This window comes from Pterocles gutturalis, unplaced genomic scaffold, assembly GCF_000699245.1.
Source record: "Pterocles gutturalis isolate BGI_N339 unplaced genomic scaffold, ASM69924v1 scaffold8145, whole genome shotgun sequence".
Lineage (NCBI taxonomy): Eukaryota > Metazoa > Chordata > Aves > Pterocliformes > Pteroclidae > Pterocles > Pterocles gutturalis.
The window spans coordinates 13276-20875 of NW_010145757.1; positions in this window are offsets into that span (position 1 = coordinate 13276).

Here is a 7600-nt window from a genome sequence, read left to right on the forward strand (position 1 = left end):
TAGCTATTTTTGTCTTTGTGTCATTGTGTCTGGATTTCTTTACTGCGAGTGGCCTGAAATCAGATCCCAAACATCGCTTCCTCACCTTTGCATACCTTACCAGAGACACACTACTATAGTCACTTGTCTAAAGGATAAGAGAGACTATCATGACATCTTGCATGGTCAGTGTGTTCAGTCTCATCCAGCAAGTTCTGGTTAAAGACAAAAAAAAAAACAAAAAACAAAAAAAAAAACTGTAATCAAACACAGGCACATCTTTCCACCACAGATGGCCTGCTTTGGTTTTCTTTATCAACATTTTATCAGACCTGGATTGTTCTGATTTGATGAAGAGACCCCTTTGGAAAATATTTTTCGACTGGGCTGCTTTCATAGACTTTATCTATTATCAGTTCGTCCTTTTGGGAAACACTTTCTTCCACTATGTGTCCTCCCTACCTTGAACATTTATTTTAATCCAATACATAAAATCCACCTTAGCAGTGACGTTCAATTGTATATCAATCTCCAACTCCTGGGACAGACACTCACTTAAATAGTAACCATAATCACAGTAACAATTCATCACTTCTTTCCCAAAAGTACAAGAATAGTTTTACTTCACCTGGGTGAGATGTCACCAGTGCAGAGTGGGAAATTTTGACATCTCTTGGGGTACTTACAAAGTTACGTCGCCATGTTTAATTAAAAAGGAGATTTTCACTGTGATTGGTATGTTTGTGAGGTTGGAAGAGCAAACAGGATAGTTGTGCTTTTCCATTGCCTCCTCCCTGATATTTTTCCACAGCTTTTCAATTATTTTTAGAGTGATGAGTATAAATTAGTAATGTCGCTCTGTCCCTTTGGGAGTCTAACACACTCCAGAGCAATAAGCGCAAACAGCCTGTGGGGTCTGAGAGCCTGAAAGGAGGACTGTCCGCAACCAGCAAGTTGCTGCAATGTCTGGGGTTAAAGATTCCTTTGTTTGCATTCTGGCACAGCTCTTCTGCTCAAATCTATGAAGATATTTGGATGCTTCACTGCCAGGGGCATCAAAGGGAGTTAAATTCTTGAATTCCTTGCCATCTGCTTCCTCAGTGTTTCACAGCAGCATCTGATGATATTACAAACACACAGGATTCAAAAGAGAACATTTAACAACATTTAACAGCAGAACAAAGTAAAGGCTTTCCAGGGAAAGCAGCCTGCTGTCAGGCTCCTCCTGTGTAATCCCAGCCTAGCAGGATGAAGCATCTCTCAGGCACCAAATTCCAATCCATCACTTTAAACATAGGATGATGTCAAGGACAAATGTTTAATGCAGCAAGAAACATCATAGTCAAAAAGGGGTACTACTAATGCCACTGATGTCAGTGACAAAATGCCTGCTGTCTTCAGCCAAGGCAGATCAGAGCCAAAACTCCAAACTTCTGAAGAAAATTCAGTATGTCACTTTTGCAAACTAACTTTCCTTTTATCTGCCCATTAGTATAAACAGAGTCTTCTAAATAATACATCAGGATAATGAATCAAAAACCGGCTAGACATAGCCCCATTTATAACAGTCCAGGTGTGAGAGGAACTTCTTCTGACCAACACAGTGGTTGGGTCTCCAAAGGAAATGGCAGAAAAGTAGCTTTAATGTTAACACAGATTGCTGTTTACAGTTTAATTCTTACTGAGGTATTTTCCTGAAGTTTTCCTGAGGCCTGCTACTCCCTTGTTGCACCTTCTTTGAACCAGAAAGCATCAAGGGTGCAGCCAGTAATTTCAAACAACACTGACAGGCAGAAAGAATCAAATATGGCTAAACATAGTGATTTTCCAGAGGCTTGATTATTCCTGTTAAACAGGATCAGACCCTAAACCAGTCTTCAGGTGAAGCTGGTTCATCTTTATTGATAGAGTTTTAGGACACCGGCAGTAACAGTCTGGAGTCTCACAGTGCCTGGTGCTGTTATAAATGACTGTTTTGTGGATGATCAACCAACACAGTTTTTAATTTAATATATTTGAAATGAAGGTTCTGGCTTTCATAATTTCCAAAAGACTTCAGAATGTACTCTGAGCATAACCTGCAGCTCAGAAACCAGAAATAAAAGAGAAAGAAATGCAAACTGGTTAAAAATAATTCAGACATTCTGGAGATCTGGCTTGAGCTTTAAACGTCTGTGTTTGGCATTACTTGAGCACACTGGCTGAAGATCTGTCCAGCAGTCTTGCCTTTGGACACTCATTCATACTACTGAAATCACATGAACCTCTTCTACCCACACTTTCTAAATATGAACTAAAAACAACACAACATTAAAAATTCTATGTGTTCTCAAGGGAGGGATGGATCAATTTACATCAGCTGAAGCTTCACACTGATGCCCAGGGGCGCTCTTTCAGATCTCCACTCTTCTATTTTTCCCTGCTGGTTAATTGAGTAATCAGGATAACTCATTATATATGTGTTATTTTTATTCACTGTTAACTTTTAATTCTGAAGAAGTAGAGTTGCACTCTAAAATGCAGGAGTCTTCAAGCAACGTCTCTGCTGAGGTGGGAGGTCTGACTGCAGCACAAAAAAGCTGTCCATGCTAGTTTTAATCAAGGCTGATTTTAATGTGGGCACTGTGAGCCTCCTCGGATGCTGCACACTGATGTCGGTGTCCGGTCTGCACTGACGCCTGCCTTTTGTGCTGCCAGGATTTGAACTGTCCAGTTTAGCCTGAGCCACTCCTCCCAGCAAGTATGTGAATGCTTACGTCAGTACCGCGAATAGAAGCTCAAAGCTTCTGTATCACCTGCTTTTAGCAAGGCAAGAATGTGACTGATAGCAAAATGAATGATCATGTACTGGGAATGAAGCTGAAATTCCCCTGGTTCCATAAGCCAGTATTTCCTTTGGTGCAGATTAAAAGGGAAGGCTGCGGACAGGATGGCAGATCCCTGGGCTAGGATCCCAGCCAGCATGGTGTTTCTGGAAGGCAGGTTGGAAAGACGACTCATCAGCAGGATCTTCAGCACTTTCCAGGAGGGAGGATCTGTGAAGGAAGAGTGCACACAAGCAGCTGGAGTGGTGCTCGCAGAAGGGATAAGTGGGTGACCAAGGTGGGTATTACTGTCACAGCAGACATAGCTGCTTTGTTCCTTTTCCGCTGCTCTACAGTGTTACCAAACAGCTACTAGAAATCATGCTGCGTTCCAGCAGTGGATGGAAACACTCCTCACATTGACGTGGAAGGGTTATTAGCAGGAAGAGCTGAACTTCAGAAATTTGAAATTCCCTGTTCTGTTAGCTACAATGGGCATCAGAAGTTTTTTAGCTAAGAGCTCCGGTGGTAGATATTGTTCATCAACACTTTTCAGCATTCGGAGCTGTATCTGGCCTTCCTGTACCAATATATAAAATGACTGTTAGTGATTGTTGACAGTGCTTGGGTGGGGACATCTGTCTCTACTGTGTTACCAAAGCAGTATGTGTGTTGCAACAGGATGCTGCCTGCAGGGAAAGGTGCCTCAGAGGCAGGGAAGCAAAGAGAGAATTGTTTGAAAGCGATTCTCTCCTGATACTGCATGTCCGAGGGTAACATACAGAGAACTAATCATGCAAATCCAAACTCAAGGGAAATAAGCCTTGGTTTCTTCATCTGGTGCTCTGAAACTCAGCCAACAATGCATACAACCATACCCCTGAGGTGACAAAGGGCATTCTTGATTCGTAGGCAATGCATATTGGATTATTAGAGACTCCACACTGTGAAATGATTATAAACCTGTAATTAGTTGGTGATGGAAGTCTAATTTTGTTCAGAATTCTGGAGCCAGATAAAATAAACTGATTAAAAATAATGCACTGTCAACTCGGTCCCTTGTGTAATTAAAAACTCACAGAACCTGACTGAAGTAGTTAGAAAGGTCTTCTAACGGCAGGAAAAAAAATTGTAACCATTTAAAAATGTCGTCAACTAACAGTAGAATTGGGTCCTGGAAATTTTATTTCTTTAAAGACCGAAGGACGTGCTACTGCTTTTCACCCTGGAGGGCCCTCATCTGCTTCAATGCAGCTTAACCTTTGGACGGTAAAATATGAATGTGCTGGAACTGAACAGTGCCTGGCACAAGCGAGCAGATGTTTTTTTGATGTAGCACTGCTTTGGAAAAATACTTCCTGCAGGTGTTCTGAAATCACCTGGAGTTTTTCAGGAGCTGCTTGATTTAATTTTCAAGTCCCTGCTGTGGTCACACAGACATCACCTGGGAAGTCCCTCACAACCAATTAGTTTCTGCAGGTGTTAAGTGGCACAAGATAGCCCTGTCAGATGTGTCTGGCTTTTTTTGGCCAAATTATATGATTTCTGGATCTTTTTTTGTGGTTGAAGTTATTGCCATGATATTGCACTGATTTTGGTTTTGATGAATTCAGCTTTCTTAGAGGACACAGAGGGACGTAGCTAATGAAAGGATGGCTCACCAGAGCAGTATTTATGGGAAACTTCTGATGAATTCCAGCTTTGTAGAAATCACACGTGTTACTTGAGATGTCCATAAAGACAAAGAATCACAGGACAGTTTGGACCAAGTCCTTCAGTCTGTGGGAGTGGTACGAACGGGACTCATTCCTGGGAATGGCAGGAGGTCTCTTCTGAACACCTGCTACTGACAAAACCCCACATCACAAGACCCAGAGAAGAACTGCATGTGGCTGTAGCACCGTGTTCCTGATGGCTCTCCAAGGCCCTACACCAAAGCAGCTACCACTGACTGCCCTTTGGCAGCAGGCAGGTCTGGAGGAGGGAGAAGAGGAGAAGAGGTTGCTCAGGCGAGAAGAGCTGATTCGTGTGCCACCAGACCAAACAGCTGTTGACACTGGTCACTGCTTTAAAAGTTAGCTCTGAAGACTTTTTACATTTCAGAAAAAAAAGCCCCAAGGATTTTGAGAAGGCTGTCTTACCACGGTATGCTGCTAGCCCCAACTGCTTGAAGGAGAGGATTCATTCTAAGCAACCGGTGCTGGCACTCTGCATAGGGTGACAGCAGGAGAAGCAGAAAACAGAGGAAAAAATAATTTTCAAACCAATTCTGCTTTAAAATAACTTCTGTGCAAAACCTAGGTACATCACTGACAGCTCTGGTTTTCAGAGGTCACAGAAGCCCTCAGCACATCACCTGTTTGGTGTTTCTCCAGGAACTGTACTTACTGATTGCAGAGCAGCACTTCACAATTATATTTACAAAAAGAAATTTACCCACACTAGTACACAGAGAAGTACTTCATTCAGCTTTCTAAGGAAATGACAGTGTTTGTGTATATCTCACCTGATAAATCCTAAACCTGATGGCTATTTCCAACTAAACTGAAGGAGCATGAGAAGTCTCAGCAAGAGTTAAAGTCTTCCACAGTTAATAGCTGGAGAGAAGCCTTCACAGTGTTTCCATACGGCAAGTATGTAGTGTGAGCATATTGCTCTTGTTAGACAGAAGAAAACCTGTGCAGGAGAGAGACCAAATAAATGCCCAGACCACAAGAAAAACCTCAGCTGGAGCTTGGAATAATTGAACCTTGTGTTAGAAATACAAAGGTAATAAGGTTTCTTTAGTTTGGGTTCATTAAACTATTCTTATGAGTTGAAACTATAATTTCACTCACTTCTTTACATCAGACACACACTGCTGTTTTTCTCCCAGCCTTCTTATATAATTAATTTACATCTTAAAGACCTTGATGGGTTTTCTCTCACTGTGGAGCAGCAAGTGAGATTAATAACCCAGTTACTAAGCACTTAAACTCATGGATCATTTCCCTATAAAAACATTAACATCTTCTTAATTTTTAAAATGCACATTTTATTTGATTTAGAGGTTAATGCTCCTTTCTTATGTAATGACAGGGAGAAAAGCTAAAGTGTGAGTCAGTGTTTATTAACCTTGACAAGCATTTTCAGGCAAGATGGATATATCTTAATTGGTAAAACTATTGCATCATCATTTAGCCAATTAATCCTTTCCATACAAGGGAAGCAGCAGTAATTTTATTTGCAGTGAATGGAAATAAACTTGTCACATTCTGCATATCAATTTACACATTCTTACTTTTGCAATTAAATCAGTAAGAATTCAGCCCTTTAATTTACAAAATAAGGCAATCTGCAAATTAACATCAGAGTGTTTGGAAATACGGCTATATATAACATATTAATTGATCTTAGGTTGCAATCTGTATGTATACTCAAGCTGCACATTCATGGGATTGATCTAGAGTTAAATGCCACATTTCCTTCAAGATAGTGAGATTTGTATCTTTACTACAGGCATAAGAAAGCAGATTAAAAAATGCCTTGATAAACCATTTTCCACAGTTTGTAAAAACCTAGCTTTAAGGCTGAAGTTTGCACTCATGCTGTTTCAAATAGCACTGGTGTTGAATGCTGACATTTCACACAATTGGTATTGAATCCTGCTGGCTGATCCTTAAAAAAGACCCTATAAAGCATCCCAGTGTTTATTAACAGGTATTATAAATCTATTAGAGACAAGAATATATATATATGTATATAGAGAGAGTACAAAAAAATGCACTCCAAAATTTATGCTCTGGTTCAGTACATTTTAAATGATAATCCAGATAAAAACAACTGTCAGGAATATTCCAGTGCACTGGGTAATGTTATGCCAAAAGCACCATTTCCATTACATCATTCCTTTTTATTCCAATGTATTTTCTGTAATGCCTCAGTCCTTTTCATGAAAAACTGAACAGGCAGAGAACTGTGAATAACCACCATCTGCAGGTTATACTTCTTATAGTTTATATCCCATTTCTGAAAGTCTTCTGTAGTCAACCAGAACAATACTTAAGCGGCCTCATGTACAAAAATCCTAAGACTTGTAATTATTTAGCCAAATTTCATGTTCTTAGACACAGCTGGATTGCCTCTGATAGCTTATCACCTTGAGAAGAGTCAGCCTCATACTGTGAGGTATCCTGGAGGGAGGTCTGTGCATTACTAGCTGTTAAACCAGTCCCTTTGTATTTTAGGAACAGTTTAGGGCAAGGTAACAGCTTTTTCTTACCTTCTCTGCAGGCTGAAACCTGGCCCATAAAAGCCTTAAAACACAGAAAGGAGGATCACTTAAACAGAAAGGAAGTTCATTTCTTTGAAGGCTGGCATCTACCACTGGAGAATGGAGAAGCATGACTAATTTCCATTGGGGTGAACAGGAAACTCTGGAGAAGGGAGGAAAGAGGTTACTGCTGTAAAAAACAAGAGATAACTCTGTTTAGAGATAACCATTGTCTCTGAACACTTACTCCATCTTTACTAGGCATTGAAATTTAGCTGATGGATAACAGTTCCTAAGAATTGATTTAACCTAAACTGTGAATTATGAACTGTGAATACTTTCTCTGTAAACTGTGAGAACGTTTTTGTCATGGTCATGTTAAGAAACATACTCAAGTCATAGTGCACCTCTTAAAAGATCAACTGCTTTCCTCAGGACTTGCAGAAGAATAAAAGCAATGTACACATATTTAAGCAGTTGTTTGTAGTCACAGAAACTCTGCAGATATCCAGACCTGCATTCTGAACAATCCCTTGCCAATTAGACAGTTAGCAGAAACTTAACA